The sequence below is a fragment of the Felis catus genome, chromosome D2, assembly GCF_018350175.1.
Source record: "Felis catus isolate Fca126 chromosome D2, F.catus_Fca126_mat1.0, whole genome shotgun sequence".
NCBI classification, from domain to species: domain Eukaryota; kingdom Metazoa; phylum Chordata; class Mammalia; order Carnivora; family Felidae; genus Felis; species Felis catus.
The window spans coordinates 17,528,366-17,552,181 of record NC_058378.1 but is presented as its reverse complement, the minus strand read 5'-3'; the positions used below and the strand labels follow the sequence as shown (position 1 = coordinate 17,552,181).

The window sequence follows — 23,816 nt, the reverse complement described above, 5'->3', positions numbered from 1 at the left end:
ATATCATTATAACACTAACCACCTTTATACTATTCATACATAGCTCCACCACCACAACATCATCCCTGTCACAAACATGAAATAAAACCCCTCTAATCACCTCACTCATCCTAGTATTAATGGTATCCCTAGAGGGCCTTCCCCCACTCTCTGGGTTTATTCCAAAATGAATAATCATCCAGGAACTAACTAAAAATGAAATAATCATAATACCAACACTACTAGCCACAACAGCACTACTTAACCCATCCTTCTACATACGACTAACATACACTACCGCACTAACCATGTTCCCCTCAAACAACAGCATAAAAATAAAATGACGATTTGAATGCACAGGAAAAATAACCTTCCTGCCCCCTCTAGTCGCAATACCAACCATACTACTTCCACTTACACCAATACTATCCATCCTGGATTAGAAGTTTAGGTTAAACTAGACCAAGAGCCTTCAAAGCTCTAAGCAAGTCCCACAGACTTCACTTCTGCACATCAAACCATTCTAAGGACTGCAAGAATCTATCTTACATCAAGTGATTGCAAATCAAACACTTTAATTAAGCTAAGTCCTCACTAGATTGGTGGGCCCCAACCCCACGAAATTTTAGTTAACAGCTAAATACCCTCATCAACTGGCTTCAATCCACTTCTCCCGCCGCCTAGAAAAACAAGGCGGGAGAAGCCCCGGCAGCGCCAAGCTGCTGCTTTGAATTTGCAATTCAACATGACATTCACCGCAGGACTTGGTAAAAAGAGGGCTCGAACCTCTGTCTTTAGATTTACAGTCCGATGCTTACTCAGCCATCTTACCTATGTTCATAAACCGTTGACTATTTTCAACTAATCACAAAGATATTGGTACTCTTTACCTTCTATTTGGTGCCTGAGCTGGCATGGTGGGGACTGCTCTTAGTCTCCTAATCCGGGCCGAACTGGGTCACCCTGGCACACTGCTAGGAGACGATCAGATTTATAATGTGATCGTCACCGCTCATGCTTTTGTAATGATCTTCTTTATGGTGATGCCTATTATGATCGGAGGGTTCGGAAACTGATTGGTCCCATTACTAATTGGTGCCCCTGACATAGCGTTTCCCCGAATAAACAACATGAGCTTCTGGCTCCTTCCCCCATCCTTTCTACTCTTACTCGCCTCATCTATGGTAGCAGCCGGAGCAGGAACCGGATGGACAGTATACCCGCCCCTAGCCGGGAACCTGGCTCATGCGGGAGCATCCGTAGACCTAACTATTTTCTCACTACACCTGGCAGGTGTCTCCTCAATCTTGGGTGCTATTAATTTTATTACTACTATGATTAATATAAAACCTCCTGCCATGTCTCAATATCAAACACCCCTATTTGTTTGATCAGTCTTAATCACTGCTGTCCTGTTACTTCTATCACTCCCAGTTTTAGCAGCGGGAATCACTAGGCTACTAACAGATCGAAACCTAAACACTACATTCTTTGACCCCGCTGGGGGAGGAGATCCTATCTGACACCAACACTTATTCTGATTCTTTGGCCACCCAGAAGTTTACCTTTTAATTCTACCCGGTTTGGGGATAATCTCACATATTGTTACCTATTATTCAGGTAAAAAAGGACCCTTTGGCTACATGGGAATAGTTTGAGCCATGATATCAATCGGCTTTCTGGGCTTTATCGTATGAGCCCATCACATGTTTACTGTAGGAATGGATGTAGACACACGAGCATACTTTACATCAGCCACTATAATTATCGCCATTCCTACTGGGGTAAGAGTATTTAGTTGACTGGCTACTCTTCACGGAGGTAATAGTAAATGGTCCCCCGCTATACTATGAGCCTTAGGCTTTATTTTCCTATTTACCGTAGGAGGCCTAACGGGAATTGTACTAGCAAACTCTTCATTAGACATTGTTCTTCACGACACATATTACGTAGCGGCCCACTTTCACTATGTCTTGTCAATAGGAGCAGTATTCGCTATTATAGGAGGCTTCGTCCATCGATTCCCCCTATTCTCAGGGTACACCCTTGACAACACTTGAGCAAAAATTCACTTTACCATTATGTTTGTAGGAGTCAATATAACGTTCTTCCCTCAGCACTTCCTAGGCCTGTCTGGAATGCCGCGACGTTATTCTGACTACCCAGATGCATACACAACTTTGAAACACAATTTCCTCAATGGGCCCTTTCATCTCATTAACGGCAGTTATGTTAATAGTTTTCATAGTGTGAGAAGCTTTCGCATCCAAGCGAGAAGTGGCCATAGTAGAATTAACCACAACTAATCTTGAATGATTATATGGATGTCCCCCTCCGTACCACACATTTGAAGAGCCAACTTATGTGTTATTAAAATAAGAAAGGAAGGAATCGAACCCTCCTTAACTGGTGTCAAGCCAATGCCATAACCATTATGTCTTTCGCAATTACGAAGCATTAGTAAAACAATTACATAACTTTGTCGAAGTTAAATTATAGGCTTGAATCCTATATGCTTCCATGGCGTACCCCTTCCAACTAGGTTTTCAAGATGCTACATCTCCCATTATAGAGGAACTCCTACATTTCCACGACCATACGTTAATAATTGTATTTCTAATCAGCTCCTTAGTTCTTTATATTATCTCGTTGATACTAACAACCAAGCTCACGCACACAAGTACAATGGATGCTCAAGAAGTAGAAACCATCTGAACTATTTTACCTGCTATTATCCTGACTCTTATCGCCCTGCCCTCTTCACGAATTCTCTATATAATGGATGAAATCAACAACCCCTCCCTCACAGTAAAAACCATGGGGGCATCAAAGATATTGAAGTTATGAGTACACTGACTACGAAGACTTGAATTTTGACTCTTCTATGATTCCTACCCAAGAATTAAAACCCGGAGAACTCCGGCTATTAGAAGTTGACAACCGAGTAGTTTTACCAATAGAAATGACCATTCGCATATTAATTTCATCAGAAGATGTGTTACACTCATGAGCCGTCCCATCCCTAGGCCTAAAACCTGATGCTATTCCAGGCCGACTAAACCAAACAACTCTGACGTACACACGTACACACGTACACACGTACACACGTACACACGCAAACACTTTGATTTAGTAGATAACTAGCTTAATCCAACCCCCCCCTTACCCCCCGTTAACCTGATTTATAATAATACGTGCCTATTTATGTCTTGCCAAACCCCAAAAACAAGACTAGACCGTACCTAAACATAAGGCCTAAGAAAACGCTTATAAGCTTAGCAATCCCCTATCATTACTAGCTATTAATACTAAATCATAACTCCGTTCGCAGTTATCTATAGACACACCGACCTGATCTCTAATTCGTCCCTATCGAACAACATTTTACATGTCCAAATTAACCCCACGTCCCAGTTAACGTAGCTTAAACATATAAAGCAAGGCACTGAAAATGCCTAGATGAGTCGCCAGACTCCATAAACACAAAGGTTTGGTCCTGGCCTTTCCATTAGTTATTAATAAGATTACACATGCAAGCCTCCGCATCCCGGTGAAAATGCCCTCTAAGTCACCCAGTGACCTAAAGGAGCTGGTATCAAGCACACAACCACAGTAGCTCATAACACCTTGCTCAGCCACACCCCCACGGGATACAGCAGTGATAAAAATTAAGCCATGAATGAAAGTTCGACTAAGCTGTATTAAACAAGGGTTGGTAAATTTCGTGCCAGCCACCGCGGTCATACGATTAGCCCAAACTAATAGACCCACGGCGTAAAGCGTGTTACAGAGAAAAAAATATACTAAAGTTAAATTTTAACTAGGCCGTAGAAAGCTAGAGTTAACATAAAAATACAGCACGAAAGTAACTTTAACACCTCCGACTACACGACAGCTAAGACCCAAACTGGGATTAGATACCCCACTATGCTTAGCCCTAAACTTAGATAGTTATCCTAAACAAAACTATCCGCCAGAGAACTACCAGCAACAGCTTAGAACTCAAAGGACTTGGCGGTGCTTTACATCCCTCTAGAGGAGCCTGTTCTATAATCGATAAACCCCGATATACCTCACCATCTCTTGCTAATTCAGCCTATATACCGCCGTCTTCAGCAAACCCTAAAGAGGAAGAAAAGTAAGCACAAGTATCTTAACCCAAAAAAAGTTAGGTCAAGGTGTAGCTCATGAGATGGGAAGCAATGGGCTACACTTTCTAAAATTAGAATACCCACGAAGATCCTTATGAAATTAAGTATTAAAGGAGGATTTAGTGGTAAATTTGCGAATAGAGAGCTCAATTGAATCGGGCCATGAAGCACGCACACACCGCCCGTCACCCTCCTCAAGTGGTAGTTCCCCAAAAAACCTATTTAAATCACCACACCCACAAGAGGAGATAGATAAGTCGTAACAAGGTAAGCGTACTGGAAAGTGTGCTTGGATAACAAGATGTAGCTTAGACAAAGCATCGGGCTTACACCCAGAAGATTTCATATTAAACTGACCGTCTGGAGCTAAAGCTAGCCCAAACACCTATAAACACAACTAACACTAGAAAATAAAACAAAACATTCAGTTACCTTAAAAAGTATAGGAGATAGAAATTTAACTTGGCGCTATAGAGAAAGCACCGCAAGGGAAAGATGAAAGATAAAATTAAAATAAGCACCGCACAGCAAAGATTACCCCTTGTACCTTTTGCATAATGAGTTAGCTAGAACAACCTAACAAAGAGAACTTCAGCTAGGTCCCCCGAAACCAGACGAGCTACCCATGAACAATCTATTACAGGATGAACTCGTCTATGTTGCACAATAGTGAGAAGATTTGTGGGTAGAGGTGAAAAGCCTAACGAGCCTGGTGATAGCTGGTTGCCCAGAACAGAATCTTAGTTCAACTTTAACCTTACCTCAAAAACCCTAAAATTCTAATGTAAGTTTAAAATATAATCTAAAAAGGTACAGCTTTTTAGAATTAGGATACAGCCTTCATTAGAGAGTAAGCATAAATATAAATCATAGTTGGCCTAAAAGCAGCCATCAATTAAGAAAGCGTTCAAGCTCAACAATCAAAACATCTTAATGTCAAAAAAAAAAAAAAATGCAACCAACTCCTAATCTAAAACTGGGCTAATCTATTTAATAATAGAAGCAATAATGCCAATATGAGTAACAAGAAATATTTCTCCCTGCATAAGCTTATATCAGAACGGATAACCACTGATAGTTAACAACAAGATATATACAACCTAACCATAAACAAAATATCAAACTAATTGTTAACCCAACCCAGGGATGCAAATTAGGGAAAGATTAAAAGAAGTAAAAGGAACTCGGCAAACACAAGCCCCGCCTGTTTACCAAAAACATCACCTCTAGCATTTCCAGTATGAGAGGCACTGCCTGCCCGGTGACGCTAGTTAAACGGCCGCGGTATCCTGACCGTGCAAAGGTAGCATAATCATTTGTTCCCTAAATAGGGACTTGTATGAACGGCCACACGAGGGCTTTACTGTCTGTCTCTTACTTCCAAGCCGTGAAATTGACCTTCCCGTGAAGAGGCGGGAATATAATAATAAGACGAGAAGACCCTATGGAGCTTTAATTAACCGACCCAAAGAGACCCTATATCAATTAACCGACAGGAACAACAAACCTCTATGTGGGCCGGCAATTTAGGTTGGGGTGACCTCGGAGAACAAAACAACCTCCGAGTGATTTAAATCTAGACTACCCAGTCGAAAGTATTACATCACTTGTTGATCCAAAAACCTTGATCAACGGAACAAGTTACCCTAGGGATAACAGCGCCATCCTATTTCAGAGTCCATATCGACAATAGGGTTGACGACCTCGATGTTGGATCAGGACATCCCGATGGTGCAGCAGCTAGCGAAGGTTCGTTTGTTCGACGATTAAAGTCCTGCGTGATCTGAGTTCAGACCGGAGTCATCCAGGTGGGTTTCTATCTATTTAATAACTTCTCCCAGTACGAAAGGACAAGAGAAGTGAGGCCCACTTCACCGAAGCGCCTTTAACCAAATAGATGATATAATCTTAATCTAGACAGTTTATCTAATCACACTGCCCGAGAGCTCGGGTTTGTTAGGGTGGCAGAGCCCGGTAACTGCACAGAACTTAAGCTTTTATTATCAGAGGTTCGATTCCTCTCCTTAACAACATGTTCATAGTTAATGTACTCTCACTAATTATTCCTATGCTCCTCGCTGTAGCCTTCCTAACCTTAGTTGAACGAAAAGTGCTAGGCTATATGCAACTCCGTAAAGGACCAAATGTCGTAGGACCATACGGCTTACTCCAACCTATCGCAGACGCTGTAAAACTCTTCACCAAAGAACCTCTCCGACCCCTCACATCCTCCATATTAATATTCATTATAGCACCAATCCTAGCCCTCACACTAGCCCTAACCATATGAATCCCACTACCCATACCATACCCACTCATTAACATAAACCTAGGAGTATTATTTATACTGGCTATATCAAGCCTGGCCGTCTATTCCATCCTATGATCAGGGTGAGCCTCAAATTCAAAATACGCCCTAATCGGAGCCCTACGAGCCGTCGCCCAAGCAATCTCATACGAAGTCACACTAGCCATCATCCTCCTATCAGTACTACTAATAAATGGATCCTTCACACTAGCCATACTAATCGCCACTCAAGAATAATCATCCCTGCATGACCTCTAGCTGTGATATGATTTATCTCAACCCTAGCAGAGACCAATCGAGCCCCATTCGACCTGACAGAAGGAGAGTCAGAACTAGTCTCCGGATTCAATGTAGACTATGCAGCAGGCCCCTTCGCCCTATCCTTCCTAGCAGAATATGCTAACATCATCATAATGAATATCCTCACAACACTCCTACTCTTCGGAGCAGTCCATAGCCCTTCTATACCAGAACTATATACCATCAACTTTACAGTAAAGACTCTGCTCCTAACAATTACTTTCTTGTGGATCCGAGCATCCTACCCACGATTCCGATATGACCAACTAATACACCTCTTGTGAAAAAAACTTCCTACCTCTCACCCTAGCCTTATGCCTATGGCACGTATCACTACCTATCATCACAGCAAGCATCCCACCTCAAACGTAAGAAATATGTCTGACAAAAGAGTTACTTTGATAGAGCAAAACATAGAGGTTTAAACCCTCTTATTTCTAGAACAATAGGAATCGAACCTAATCCTAAGAATCCAAAAGTCTTCGTGCTACCATTATTACACCATATTCTAAAGTAAGGTCAGCTAAATAAGCTATCGGGCCCCTAGCCCGAAAATGTTGGCTTATACCCTTCCCAGACTAATCAAACCCCCTATTTTTATTATCGTTATATTAACCGTTATCTCAGGAACTATAATTGTAGTAACAACCTCCCACTGACTCATAGTCTGAATTGGCTTGGAAATAAACCTATTAGCCATCATCCCTATCCTCATAAAAAAAAAATACAACCCACGAGCCATAGAAGCCGCCACAAAATATTTCTTAACACAAGCGACCGCCTCCATAATCCTAATAATAGGAATCATCATCAATCTACTGCACTCAGGACAATGAACCATATTAAAAGACCTTAACCCCATAGCATCGATCATAATAACAACCGCTCTAGCAATAAAACTAGGACTAGCCCCATTCCGCTTCGGAGTGCCCGAAGTTACACAAGGAATTTCTATATCATCAGGCTTAATTCTACTAACAGGACAAAAAAATCGCACCACTATCAATCCTCTACCAAATCTCATCCACTATCAATCCTAACCTAATCCTAACAATATCCATTTTATCAGTCATAGTCGGAGGCTGAGGAGGCCTCAACCAAACACAACTACGAAAAATCATAGCGTACTCCTCAATCGCCCATATAGGCTGAATAACAGCTATCCTAATGTACAGCCCCACGATAATAATCTTAAACCTAACTATCTATATCATTATAACACTAACCACCTTTATACTATTCATACATAGCTCCACCACCACAACATCATCCCTGTCACAAACATGAAATAAAACCCCTCTAATCACCTCACTCATCCTAGTATTAATGGTATCCCTAGAGGGCCTTCCCCCACTCTCTGGGTTTATTCCAAAATGAATAATCATCCAGGAACTAACTAAAAATGAAATAATCATAATACCAACACTACTAGCCACAACAGCACTACTTAACCCATCCTTCTACATACGACTAACATACACTACCGCACTAACCATGTTCCCCTCAAACAACAGCATAAAAATAAAATGACGATTTGAATGCACAGGAAAAATAACCTTCCTGCCCCCTCTAGTCGCAATACCAACCATACTACTTCCACTTACACCAATACTATCCATCCTGGATTAGAAGTTTAGGTTAAACTAGACCAAGAGCCTTCAAAGCTCTAAGCAAGTCCCACAGACTTCACTTCTGCACATCAAACCATTCTAAGGACTGCAAGAATCTATCTTACATCAAGTGATTGCAAATCAAACACTTTAATTAAGCTAAGTCCTCACTAGATTGGTGGGCCCCAACCCCACGAAATTTTAGTTAACAGCTAAATACCCTCATCAACTGGCTTCAATCCACTTCTCCCGCCGCCTAGAAAAACAAGGCGGGAGAAGCCCCGGCAGCGCCAAGCTGCTGCTTTGAATTTGCAATTCAACATGACATTCACCGCAGGACTTGGTAAAAAGAGGGCTCGAACCTCTGTCTTTAGATTTACAGTCCGATGCTTACTCAGCCATCTTACCTATGTTCATAAACCGTTGACTATTTTCAACTAATCACAAAGATATTGGTACTCTTTACCTTCTATTTGGTGCCTGAGCTGGCATGGTGGGGACTGCTCTTAGTCTCCTAATCCGGGCCGAACTGGGTCACCCTGGCACACTGCTAGGAGACGATCAGATTTATAATGTGATCGTCACCGCTCATGCTTTTGTAATGATCTTCTTTATGGTGATGCCTATTATGATCGGAGGGTTCGGAAACTGATTGGTCCCATTACTAATTGGTGCCCCTGACATAGCGTTTCCCCGAATAAACAACATGAGCTTCTGGCTCCTTCCCCCATCCTTTCTACTCTTACTCGCCTCATCTATGGTAGCAGCCGGAGCAGGAACCGGATGGACAGTATACCCGCCCCTAGCCGGGAACCTGGCTCATGCGGGAGCATCCGTAGACCTAACTATTTTCTCACTACACCTGGCAGGTGTCTCCTCAATCTTGGGTGCTATTAATTTTATTACTACTATGATTAATATAAAACCTCCTGCCATGTCTCAATATCAAACACCCCTATTTGTTTGATCAGTCTTAATCACTGCTGTCCTGTTACTTCTATCACTCCCAGTTTTAGCAGCGGGAATCACTAGGCTACTAACAGATCGAAACCTAAACACTACATTCTTTGACCCCGCTGGGGGAGGAGATCCTATCTGACACCAACACTTATTCTGATTCTTTGGCCACCCAGAAGTTTACCTTTTAATTCTACCCGGTTTGGGGATAATCTCACATATTGTTACCTATTATTCAGGTAAAAAAGGACCCTTTGGCTACATGGGAATAGTTTGAGCCATGATATCAATCGGCTTTCTGGGCTTTATCGTATGAGCCCATCACATGTTTACTGTAGGAATGGATGTAGACACACGAGCATACTTTACATCAGCCACTATAATTATCGCCATTCCTACTGGGGTAAGAGTATTTAGTTGACTGGCTACTCTTCACGGAGGTAATAGTAAATGGTCCCCCGCTATACTATGAGCCTTAGGCTTTATTTTCCTATTTACCGTAGGAGGCCTAACGGGAATTGTACTAGCAAACTCTTCATTAGACATTGTTCTTCACGACACATATTACGTAGCGGCCCACTTTCACTATGTCTTGTCAATAGGAGCAGTATTCGCTATTATAGGAGGCTTCGTCCATCGATTCCCCCTATTCTCAGGGTACACCCTTGACAACACTTGAGCAAAAATTCACTTTACCATTATGTTTGTAGGAGTCAATATAACGTTCTTCCCTCAGCACTTCCTAGGCCTGTCTGGAATGCCGCGACGTTATTCTGACTACCCAGATGCATACACAACTTTGAAACACAATTTCCTCAATGGGCCCTTTCATCTCATTAACGGCAGTTATGTTAATAGTTTTCATAGTGTGAGAAGCTTTCGCATCCAAGCGAGAAGTGGCCATAGTAGAATTAACCACAACTAATCTTGAATGATTATATGGATGTCCCCCTCCGTACCACACATTTGAAGAGCCAACTTATGTGTTATTAAAATAAGAAAGGAAGGAATCGAACCCTCCTTAACTGGTGTCAAGCCAATGCCATAACCATTATGTCTTTCGCAATTACGAAGCATTAGTAAAACAATTACATAACTTTGTCGAAGTTAAATTATAGGCTTGAATCCTATATGCTTCCATGGCGTACCCCTTCCAACTAGGTTTTCAAGATGCTACATCTCCCATTATAGAGGAACTCCTACATTTCCACGACCATACGTTAATAATTGTATTTCTAATCAGCTCCTTAGTTCTTTATATTATCTCGTTGATACTAACAACCAAGCTCACGCACACAAGTACAATGGATGCTCAAGAAGTAGAAACCATCTGAACTATTTTACCTGCTATTATCCTGACTCTTATCGCCCTGCCCTCTTCACGAATTCTCTATATAATGGATGAAATCAACAACCCCTCCCTCACAGTAAAAACCATGGGGGCATCAAAGATATTGAAGTTATGAGTACACTGACTACGAAGACTTGAATTTTGACTCTTCTATGATTCCTACCCAAGAATTAAAACCCGGAGAACTCCGGCTATTAGAAGTTGACAACCGAGTAGTTTTACCAATAGAAATGACCATTCGCATATTAATTTCATCAGAAGATGTGTTACACTCATGAGCCGTCCCATCCCTAGGCCTAAAACCTGATGCTATTCCAGGCCGACTAAACCAAACAACTCTGACGTACACACGTACACACGTACACACGTACACACGTACACACGCAAACACTTTGATTTAGTAGATAACTAGCTTAATCCAACCCCCCCCTTACCCCCCGTTAACCTGATTTATAATAATACGTGCCTATTTATGTCTTGCCAAACCCCAAAAACAAGACTAGACCGTACCTAAACATAAGGCCTAAGAAAACGCTTATAAGCTTAGCAATCCCCTATCATTACTAGCTATTAATACTAAATCATAACTCCGTTCGCAGTTATCTATAGACACACCGACCTGATCTCTAATTCGTCCCTATCGAACAACATTTTACATGTCCAAATTAACCCCACGTCCCAGTTAACGTAGCTTAAACATATAAAGCAAGGCACTGAAAATGCCTAGATGAGTCGCCAGACTCCATAAACACAAAGGTTTGGTCCTGGCCTTTCCATTAGTTATTAATAAGATTACACATGCAAGCCTCCGCATCCCGGTGAAAATGCCCTCTAAGTCACCCAGTGACCTAAAGGAGCTGGTATCAAGCACACAACCACAGTAGCTCATAACACCTTGCTCAGCCACACCCCCACGGGATACAGCAGTGATAAAAATTAAGCCATGAATGAAAGTTCGACTAAGCTGTATTAAACAAGGGTTGGTAAATTTCGTGCCAGCCACCGCGGTCATACGATTAGCCCAAACTAATAGACCCACGGCGTAAAGCGTGTTACAGAGAAAAAAATATACTAAAGTTAAATTTTAACTAGGCCGTAGAAAGCTAGAGTTAACATAAAAATACAGCACGAAAGTAACTTTAACACCTCCGACTACACGACAGCTAAGACCCAAACTGGGATTAGATACCCCACTATGCTTAGCCCTAAACTTAGATAGTTATCCTAAACAAAACTATCCGCCAGAGAACTACCAGCAACAGCTTAGAACTCAAAGGACTTGGCGGTGCTTTACATCCCTCTAGAGGAGCCTGTTCTATAATCGATAAACCCCGATATACCTCACCATCTCTTGCTAATTCAGCCTATATACCGCCGTCTTCAGCAAACCCTAAAGAGGAAGAAAAGTAAGCACAAGTATCTTAACCCAAAAAAAGTTAGGTCAAGGTGTAGCTCATGAGATGGGAAGCAATGGGCTACACTTTCTAAAATTAGAATACCCACGAAGATCCTTATGAAATTAAGTATTAAAGGAGGATTTAGTGGTAAATTTGCGAATAGAGAGCTCAATTGAATCGGGCCATGAAGCACGCACACACCGCCCGTCACCCTCCTCAAGTGGTAGTTCCCCAAAAAACCTATTTAAATCACCACACCCACAAGAGGAGATAGATAAGTCGTAACAAGGTAAGCGTACTGGAAAGTGTGCTTGGATAACAAGATGTAGCTTAGACAAAGCATCGGGCTTACACCCAGAAGATTTCATATTAAACTGACCGTCTGGAGCTAAAGCTAGCCCAAACACCTATAAACACAACTAACACTAGAAAATAAAACAAAACATTCAGTTACCTTAAAAAGTATAGGAGATAGAAATTTAACTTGGCGCTATAGAGAAAGCACCGCAAGGGAAAGATGAAAGATAAAATTAAAATAAGCACCGCACAGCAAAGATTACCCCTTGTACCTTTTGCATAATGAGTTAGCTAGAACAACCTAACAAAGAGAACTTCAGCTAGGTCCCCCGAAACCAGACGAGCTACCCATGAACAATCTATTACAGGATGAACTCGTCTATGTTGCACAATAGTGAGAAGATTTGTGGGTAGAGGTGAAAAGCCTAACGAGCCTGGTGATAGCTGGTTGCCCAGAACAGAATCTTAGTTCAACTTTAACCTTACCTCAAAAACCCTAAAATTCTAATGTAAGTTTAAAATATAATCTAAAAAGGTACAGCTTTTTAGAATTAGGATACAGCCTTCATTAGAGAGTAAGCATAAATATAAATCATAGTTGGCCTAAAAGCAGCCATCAATTAAGAAAGCGTTCAAGCTCAACAATCAAAACATCTTAATGTCAAAAAAAAAAAAAAATGCAACCAACTCCTAATCTAAAACTGGGCTAATCTATTTAATAATAGAAGCAATAATGCCAATATGAGTAACAAGAAATATTTCTCCCTGCATAAGCTTATATCAGAACGGATAACCACTGATAGTTAACAACAAGATATATACAACCTAACCATAAACAAAATATCAAACTAATTGTTAACCCAACCCAGGGATGCAAATTAGGGAAAGATTAAAAGAAGTAAAAGGAACTCGGCAAACACAAGCCCCGCCTGTTTACCAAAAACATCACCTCTAGCATTTCCAGTATGAGAGGCACTGCCTGCCCGGTGACGCTAGTTAAACGGCCGCGGTATCCTGACCGTGCAAAGGTAGCATAATCATTTGTTCCCTAAATAGGGACTTGTATGAACGGCCACACGAGGGCTTTACTGTCTGTCTCTTACTTCCAAGCCGTGAAATTGACCTTCCCGTGAAGAGGCGGGAATATAATAATAAGACGAGAAGACCCTATGGAGCTTTAATTAACCGACCCAAAGAGACCCTATATCAATTAACCGACAGGAACAACAAACCTCTATGTGGGCCGGCAATTTAGGTTGGGGTGACCTCGGAGAACAAAACAACCTCCGAGTGATTTAAATCTAGACTACCCAGTCGAAAGTATTACATCACTTGTTGATCCAAAAACCTTGATCAACGGAACAAGTTACCCTAGGGATAACAGCGCCATCCTATTTCAGAGTCCATATCGACAATAGGGTTGACGACCTCGATGTTGGATCAGGACATCCCGATGGTGCAGCAGCTAGCGAAGGTTCGTTTGTTCGACGATTAAAGTCCTGCGTGATCTGAGTTCAGACCGGAGTCATCCAGGTGGGTTTCTATCTATTTAATAACTTCTCCCAGTACGAAAGGACAAGAGAAGTGAGGCCCACTTCACCGAAGCGCCTTTAACCAAATAGATGATATAATCTTAATCTAGACAGTTTATCTAATCACACTGCCCGAGAGCTCGGGTTTGTTAGGGTGGCAGAGCCCGGTAACTGCACAGAACTTAAGCTTTTATTATCAGAGGTTCGATTCCTCTCCTTAACAACATGTTCATAGTTAATGTACTCTCACTAATTATTCCTATGCTCCTCGCTGTAGCCTTCCTAACCTTAGTTGAACGAAAAGTGCTAGGCTATATGCAACTCCGTAAAGGACCAAATGTCGTAGGACCATACGGCTTACTCCAACCTATCGCAGACGCTGTAAAACTCTTCACCAAAGAACCTCTCCGACCCCTCACATCCTCCATATTAATATTCATTATAGCACCAATCCTAGCCCTCACACTAGCCCTAACCATATGAATCCCACTACCCATACCATACCCACTCATTAACATAAACCTAGGAGTATTATTTATACTGGCTATATCAAGCCTGGCCGTCTATTCCATCCTATGATCAGGGTGAGCCTCAAATTCAAAATACGCCCTAATCGGAGCCCTACGAGCCGTCGCCCAAGCAATCTCATACGAAGTCACACTAGCCATCATCCTCCTATCAGTACTACTAATAAATGGATCCTTCACACTAGCCATACTAATCGCCACTCAAGAATAATCATCCCTGCATGACCTCTAGCTGTGATATGATTTATCTCAACCCTAGCAGAGACCAATCGAGCCCCATTCGACCTGACAGAAGGAGAGTCAGAACTAGTCTCCGGATTCAATGTAGACTATGCAGCAGGCCCCTTCGCCCTATCCTTCCTAGCAGAATATGCTAACATCATCATAATGAATATCCTCACAACACTCCTACTCTTCGGAGCAGTCCATAGCCCTTCTATACCAGAACTATATACCATCAACTTTACAGTAAAGACTCTGCTCCTAACAATTACTTTCTTGTGGATCCGAGCATCCTACCCACGATTCCGATATGACCAACTAATACACCTCTTGTGAAAAAAACTTCCTACCTCTCACCCTAGCCTTATGCCTATGGCACGTATCACTACCTATCATCACAGCAAGCATCCCACCTCAAACGTAAGAAATATGTCTGACAAAAGAGTTACTTTGATAGAGCAAAACATAGAGGTTTAAACCCTCTTATTTCTAGAACAATAGGAATCGAACCTAATCCTAAGAATCCAAAAGTCTTCGTGCTACCATTATTACACCATATTCTAAAGTAAGGTCAGCTAAATAAGCTATCGGGCCCCTAGCCCGAAAATGTTGGCTTATACCCTTCCCAGACTAATCAAACCCCCTATTTTTATTATCGTTATATTAACCGTTATCTCAGGAACTATAATTGTAGTAACAACCTCCCACTGACTCATAGTCTGAATTGGCTTGGAAATAAACCTATTAGCCATCATCCCTATCCTCATAAAAAAAAAATACAACCCACGAGCCATAGAAGCCGCCACAAAATATTTCTTAACACAAGCGACCGCCTCCATAATCCTAATAATAGGAATCATCATCAATCTACTGCACTCAGGACAATGAACCATATTAAAAGACCTTAACCCCATAGCATCGATCATAATAACAACCGCTCTAGCAATAAAACTAGGACTAGCCCCATTCCGCTTCGGAGTGCCCGAAGTTACACAAGGAATTTCTATATCATCAGGCTTAATTCTACTAACAGGACAAAAAAATCGCACCACTATCAATCCTCTACCAAATCTCATCCACTATCAATCCTAACCTAATCCTAACAATATCCATTTTATCAGTCATAGTCGGAGGCTGAGGAGGCCTCAACCAAACACAACTACGAAAAATCATAGCGTACTCCTCAATCGCCCATATAGGCTGAATAACAGCTATCCTAATGTACAGCCCCACGATAATAATCTTAAACCTAACTATCTATATCATTATAACACTAACCACCTTTATACTATTCATACATAGCTCCACCACCACAACATCATCCCTGTCACAAACATGAAATAAAACCCCTCTAATCACCTCACTCATCCTAGTATTAATGGTATCCCTAGAGGGCCTTCCCCCACTCTCTGGGTTTATTCCAAAATGAATAATCATCCAGGAACTAACTAAAAATGAAATAATCATAATACCAACACTACTAGCCACAACAGCACTACTTAACCCATCCTTCTACATACGACTAACATACACTACCGCACTAACCATGTTCCCCTCAAACAACAGCATAAAAATAAAATGACGATTTGAATGCACAGGAAAAATAACCTTCCTGCCCCCTCTAGTCGCAATACCAACCATACTACTTCCACTTACACCAATACTATCCATCCTGGATTAGAAGTTTAGGTTAAACTAGACCAAGAGCCTTCAAAGCTCTAAGCAAGTCCCACAGACTTCACTTCTGCACATCAAACCATTCTAAGGACTGCAAGAATCTATCTTACATCAAGTGATTGCAAATCAAACACTTTAATTAAGCTAAGTCCTCACTAGATTGGTGGGCCCCAACCCCACGAAATTTTAGTTAACAGCTAAATACCCTCATCAACTGGCTTCAATCCACTTCTCCCGCCGCCTAGAAAAACAAGGCGGGAGAAGCCCCGGCAGCGCCAAGCTGCTGCTTTGAATTTGCAATTCAACATGACATTCACCGCAGGACTTGGTAAAAAGAGGGCTCGAACCTCTGTCTTTAGATTTACAGTCCGATGCTTACTCAGCCATCTTACCTATGTTCATAAACCGTTGACTATTTTCAACTAATCACAAAGATATTGGTACTCTTTACCTTCTATTTGGTGCCTGAGCTGGCATGGTGGGGACTGCTCTTAGTCTCCTAATCCGGGCCGAACTGGGTCACCCTGGCACACTGCTAGGAGACGATCAGATTTATAATGTGATCGTCACCGCTCATGCTTTTGTAATGATCTTCTTTATGGTGATGCCTATTATGATCGGAGGGTTCGGAAACTGATTGGTCCCATTACTAATTGGTGCCCCTGACATAGCGTTTCCCCGAATAAACAACATGAGCTTCTGGCTCCTTCCCCCATCCTTTCTACTCTTACTCGCCTCATCTATGGTAGCAGCCGGAGCAGGAACCGGATGGACAGTATACCCGCCCCTAGCCGGGAACCTGGCTCATGCGGGAGCATCCGTAGACCTAACTATTTTCTCACTACACCTGGCAGGTGTCTCCTCAATCTTGGGTGCTATTAATTTTATTACTACTATGATTAATATAAAACCTCCTGCCATGTCTCAATATCAAACACCCCTATTTGTTTGATCAGTCTTAATCACTGCTGTCCTGTTACTTCTATCACTCCCAGTTTTAGCAGCGGGAATCACTAGGCTACTAACAGATCGAAACCTAAACACTACATTCTTTGACCCCGCTGGGGGAGGAGATCCTATCTGACACCAACACTTATTCTGATTCTTTGGCCACCCAGAAGTTTACCTTTTAATTCTACCCGGTTTGGGGATAATCTCACATATTGTTACCTATTATTCAGGTAAAAAAGGACCCTTTGGCTACATGGGAATAGTTTGAGCCATGATATCAATCGGCTTTCTGGGCTTTATCGTATGAGCCCATCACATGTTTACTGTAGGAATGGATGTAGACACACGAGCATACTTTACATCAGCCACTATAATTATCGCCATTCCTACTGGGGTAAGAGTATTTAGTTGACTGGCTACTCTTCACGGAGGTAATAGTAAATGGTCCCCCGCTATACTATGAGCCTTAGGCTTTATTTTCCTATTTACCGTAGGAGGCCTAACGGGAATTGTACTAGCAAACTCTTCATTAGACATTGTTCTTCACGACACATATTACGTAGCGGCCCACTTTCACTATGTCTTGTCAATAGGAGCAGTATTCGCTATTATAGGAGGCTTCGTCCATCGATTCCCCCTATTCTCAGGGTACACCCTTGACAACACTTGAGCAAAAATTCACTTTACCATTATGTTTGTAGGAGTCAATATAACGTTCTTCCCTCAGCACTTCCTAGGCCTGTCTGGAATGCCGCGACGTTATTCTGACTACCCAGATGCATACACAACTTTGAAACACAATTTCCTCAATGGGCCCTTTCATCTCATTAACGGCAGTTATGTTAATAGTTTTCATAGTGTGAGAAGCTTTCGCATCCAAGCGAGAAGTGGCCATAGTAGAATTAACCACAACTAATCTTGAATGATTATATGGATGTCCCCCTCCGTACCACACATTTGAAGAGCCAACTTATGTGTTATTAAAATAAGAAAGGAAGGAATCGAACCCTCCTTAACTGGTGTCAAGCCAATGCCATAACCATTATGTCTTTCGCAATTACGAAGCATTAGTAAAACAATTACATAACTTTGTCGAAGTTAAATTATAGGCTTGAATCCTATATGCTTCCATGGCGTACCCCTTCCAACTAGGTTTTCAAGATGCTACATCTCCCATTATAGAGGAACTCCTACATTTCCACGACCATACGTTAATAATTGTATTTCTAATCAGCTCCTTAGTTCTTTATATTATCTCGTTGATACTAACAACCAAGCTCACGCACACAAGTACAATGGATGCTCAAGAAGTAGAAACCATCTGAACTATTTTACCTGCTATTATCCTGACTCTTATCGCCCTGCCCTCTTCACGAATTCTCTATATAATGGATGAAATCAACAACCCCTCCCTCACAGTAAAAACCATGGGGGCATCAAAGATATTGAAGTTATGAGTACACTGACTACGAAGACTTGAATTTTGACTCTTCTATGATTCCTACCCAAGAATTAAAACCCGGAGAACTCCGGCTATTAGAAGTTGACAACCGAGTAGTTTTACCAATAGAAATGACCATTCGCATATTAATTTCATCAGAAGATGTGTTACACTCATGAGCCGTCCCATCCCTAGGCCTAAAACCTGATGCTATTCCAGGCCGACTAAACCAAACAACTCTGACGTACACACGTACACACGTACACACGTACACACGTACACACGCAAACACTTTGATTTAGTAGATAACTAGCTTAATCCAACCCCCCCCTTACCCCCCGTTAACCTGATTTATAATAATACGTGCCTATTTATGTCTTGCCAAACCCCAAAAACAAGACTAGACCGTACCTAAACATAAGGCCTAAGAAAACGCTTATAAGCTTAGCAATCCCCTATCATTACTAGCTATTAATACTAAATCATAACTCCGTTCGCAGTTATCTATAGACACACCGACCTGATCTCTAATTCGTCCCTATCGAACAACATTTTACATGTCCAAATTAACCCCACGTCCCAGTTAACGTAGCTTAAACATATAAAGCAAGGCACTGAAAATGCCTAGATGAGTCGCCAGACTCCATAAACACAAAGGTTTGGTCCTGGCCTTTCCATTAGTTATTAATAAGATTACACATGCAAGCCTCCGCATCCCGGTGAAAATGCCCTCTAAGTCACCCAGTGACCTAAAGGAGCTGGTATCAAGCACACAACCACAGTAGCTCATAACACCTTGCTCAGCCACACCCCCACGGGATACAGCAGTGATAAAAATTAAGCCATGAATGAAAGTTCGACTAAGCTGTATTAAACAAGGGTTGGTAAATTTCGTGCCAGCCACCGCGGTCATACGATTAGCCCAAACTAATAGACCCACGGCGTAAAGCGTGTTACAGAGAAAAAAATATACTAAAGTTAAATTTTAACTAGGCCGTAGAAAGCTAGAGTTAACATAAAAATACAGCACGAAAGTAACTTTAACACCTCCGACTACACGACAGCTAAGACCCAAACTGGGATTAGATACCCCACTATGCTTAGCCCTAAACTTAGATAGTTATCCTAAACAAAACTATCCGCCAGAGAACTACCAGCAACAGCTTAGAACTCAAAGGACTTGGCGGTGCTTTACATCCCTCTAGAGGAGCCTGTTCTATAATCGATAAACCCCGATATACCTCACCATCTCTTGCTAATTCAGCCTATATACCGCCGTCTTCAGCAAACCCTAAAGAGGAAGAAAAGTAAGCACAAGTATCTTAACCCAAAAAAAGTTAGGTCAAGGTGTAGCTCATGAGATGGGAAGCAATGGGCTACACTTTCTAAAATTAGAATACCCACGAAGATCCTTATGAAATTAAGTATTAAAGGAGGATTTAGTGGTAAATTTGCGAATAGAGAGCTCAATTGAATCGGGCCATGAAGCACGCACACACCGCCCGTCACCCTCCTCAAGTGGTAGTTCCCCAAAAAACCTATTTAAATCACCACACCCACAAGAGGAGATAGATAAGTCGTAACAAGGTAAGCGTACTGGAAAGTGTGCTTGGATAACAAGATGTAGCTTAGACAAAGCATCGGGCTTACACCCAGAAGATTTCATATTAAACTGACCGTCTGGAGCTAAAGCTAGCCCAAACACCTATAAACACAACTAACACTAGAAAATAAAACAAAACATTCAGTTACCTTAAAAAGTATAGGAGATAGAAATTTAACTTGGCGCTATAGAGAAAGCACCGCAAGGGAAAGATGAAAGATAAAATTAAAATAAGCACCGCACAGCAAAGATTACCCCTTGTACCTTTTGCATAATGAGTTAGCTAGAACAACCTAACAAAGAGAACTTCAGCTAGGTCCCCCGAAACCAGACGAGCTACCCATGAACAATCTATTACAGGATGAACTCGTCTATGTTGCACAATAGTGAGAAGATTTGTGGGTAGAGGTGAAAAGCCTAACGAGCCTGGTGATAGCTGGTTGCCCAGAACAGAATCTTAGTTCAACTTTAACCTTACCTCAAAAACCCTAAAATTCTAATGTAAGTTTAAAATATAATCTAAAAAGGTACAGCTTTTTAGAATTAGGATACAGCCTTCATTAGAGAGTAAGCATAAATATAAATCATAGTTGGCCTAAAAGCAGCCATCAATTAAGAAAGCGTTCAAGCTCAACAATCAAAACATCTTAATGTCAAAAAAAAAAAAAAATGCAACCAACTCCTAATCTAAAACTGGGCTAATCTATTTAATAATAGAAGCAATAATGCCAATATGAGTAACAAGAAATATTTCTCCCTGCATAAGCTTATATCAGAACGGATAACCACTGATAGTTAACAACAAGATATATACAACCTAACCATAAACAAAATATCAAACTAATTGTTAACCCAACCCAGGGATGCAAATTAGGGAAAGATTAAAAGAAGTAAAAGGAACTCGGCAAACACAAGCCCCGCCTGTTTACCAAAAACATCACCTCTAGCATTTCCAGTATGAGAGGCACTGCCTGCCCGGTGACGCTAGTTAAACGGCCGCGGTATCCTGACCGTGCAAAGGTAGCATAATCATTTGTTCCCTAAATAGGGACTTGTATGAACGGCCACACGAGGGCTTTACTGTCTGTCTCTTACTTCCAAGCCGTGAAATTGACCTTCCCGTGAAGAGGCGGGAATATAATAATAAGACGAGAAGACCCTATGGAGCTTTAATTAACCGACCCAAAGAGACCCTATATCAATTAACCGACAGGAACAACAAACCTCTATGTGGGCCGGCAATTTAGGTTGGGGTGACCTCGGAGAACAAAACAACCTCCGAGTGATTTAAATCTAGACTACCCAGTCGAAAGTATTACATCACTTGTTGATCCAAAAACCTTGATCAACGGAACAAGTTACCCTAGGGATAACAGCGCCATCCTATTTCAGAGTCCATATCGACAATAGGGTTGACGACCTCGATGTTGGATCAGGACATCCCGATGGTGCAGCAGCTAGCGAAGGTTCGTTTGTTCGACGATTAAAGTCCTGCGTGATCTGAGTTCAGACCGGAGTCATCCAGGTGGGTTTCTATCTATTTAATAACTTCTCCCAGTACGAAAGGACAAGAGAAGTGAGGCCCACTTCACCGAAGCGCCTTTAACCAAATAGATGATATAATCTTAATCTAGACAGTTTATCTAATCACACTGCCCGAGAGCTCGGGTTTGTTAGGGTGGCAGAGCCCGGTAACTGCACAGAACTTAAGCTTTTATTATCAGAGGTTCGATTCCTCTCCTTAACAACATGTTCATAGTTAATGTACTCTCACTAATTATTCCTATGCTCCTCGCTGTAGCCTTCCTAACCTTAGTTGAACGAAAAGTGCTAGGCTATATGCAACTCCGTAAAGGACCAAATGTCGTAGGACCATACGGCTTACTCCAACCTATCGCAGACGCTGTAAAACTCTTCACCAAAGAACCTCTCCGACCCCTCACATCCTCCATATTAATATTCATTATAGCACCAATCCTAGCCCTCACACTAGCCCTAACCATATGAATCCCACTACCCATACCATACCCACTCATTAACATAAACCTAGGAGTATTATTTATACTGGCTATATCAAGCCTGGCCGTCTATTCCATCCTATGATCAGGGTGAGCCTCAAATTCAAAATACGCCCTAATCGGAGCCCTACGAGCCGTCGCCCAAGCAATCTCATACGAAGTCACACTAGCCATCATCCTCCTATCAGTACTACTAATAAATGGATCCTTCACACTAGCCATACTAATCGCCACTCAAGAATAATCATCCCTGCATGACCTCTAGCTGTGATATGATTTATCTCAACCCTAGCAGAGACCAATCGAGCCCCATTCGACCTGACAGAAGGAGAGTCAGAACTAGTCTCCGGATTCAATGTAGACTATGCAGCAGGCCCCTTCGCCCTATCCTTCCTAGCAGAATATGCTAACATCATCATAATGAATATCCTCACAACACTCCTACTCTTCGGAGCAGTCCATAGCCCTTCTATACCAGAACTATATACCATCAACTTTACAGTAAAGACTCTGCTCCTAACAATTACTTTCTTGTGGATCCGAGCATCCTACCCACGATTCCGATATGACCAACTAATACACCTCTTGTGAAAAAAACTTCCTACCTCTCACCCTAGCCTTATGCCTATGGCACGTATCACTACCTATCATCACAGCAAGCATCCCACCTCAAACGTAAGAAATATGTCTGACAAAAGAGTTACTTTGATAGAGCAAAACATAGAGGTTTAAACCCTCTTATTTCTAGAACAATAGGAATCGAACCTAATCCTAAGAATCCAAAAGTCTTCGTGCTACCATTATTACACCATATTCTAAAGTAAGGTCAGCTAAATAAGCTATCGGGCCCCTAGCCCGAAAATGTTGGCTTATACCCTTCCCAGACTAATCAAACCCCCTATTTTTATTATCGTTATATTAACCGTTATCTCAGGAACTATAATTGTAGTAACAACCTCCCACTGACTCATAGTCTGAATTGGCTTGGAAATAAACCTATTAGCCATCATCCCTATCCTCATAAAAAAAAAATACAACCCACGAGCCATAGAAGCCGCCACAAAATATTTCTTAACACAAGCGACCGCCTCCATAATCCTAATAATAGGAATCATCATCAATCTACTGCACTCAGGACAATGAACCATATTAAAAGACCTTAACCCCATAGCATCGATCATAATAACAACCGCTCTAGCAATAAAACTAGGACTAGCCCCATTCCGCTTCGGAGTGCCCGAAGTTACACAAGGAATTTCTATATCATCAGGCTTAATTCTACTAACAGGACAAAAAAATCGCACCACTATCAATCCTCTACCAAATCTCATCCACTATCAATCCTAACCTAATCCTAACAATATCCATTTTATCAGTCATAGTCGGAGGCTGAGGAGGCCTCAACCAAACACAACTACGAAAAATCATAGCGTACTCCTCAATCGCCCATATAGGCTGAATAACAGCTATCCTAATGTACAGCCCCACGATAATA

At 41.7% G+C, this 23,816-nt stretch overlaps 3 pseudogenes; all 3 read left to right on the top strand.

Moving 5' to 3' along the window:
* Nucleotides 1-1,165: 1,165 nt before the first annotated feature.
* On the top strand, nt 1,166-3,039 carry LOC123380999 (annotated as a pseudogene).
* Nucleotides 3,040-9,109: 6,070 nt separating this feature from the next.
* Nucleotides 9,110-10,984, top strand: LOC123380997 (annotated as a pseudogene).
* Nucleotides 10,985-17,054: 6,070 nt separating this feature from the next.
* LOC123380996 lies at nt 17,055-18,929 on the top strand (annotated as a pseudogene).
* The last annotated feature ends 4,887 nt before the right edge of the window (nt 18,930-23,816 follow it).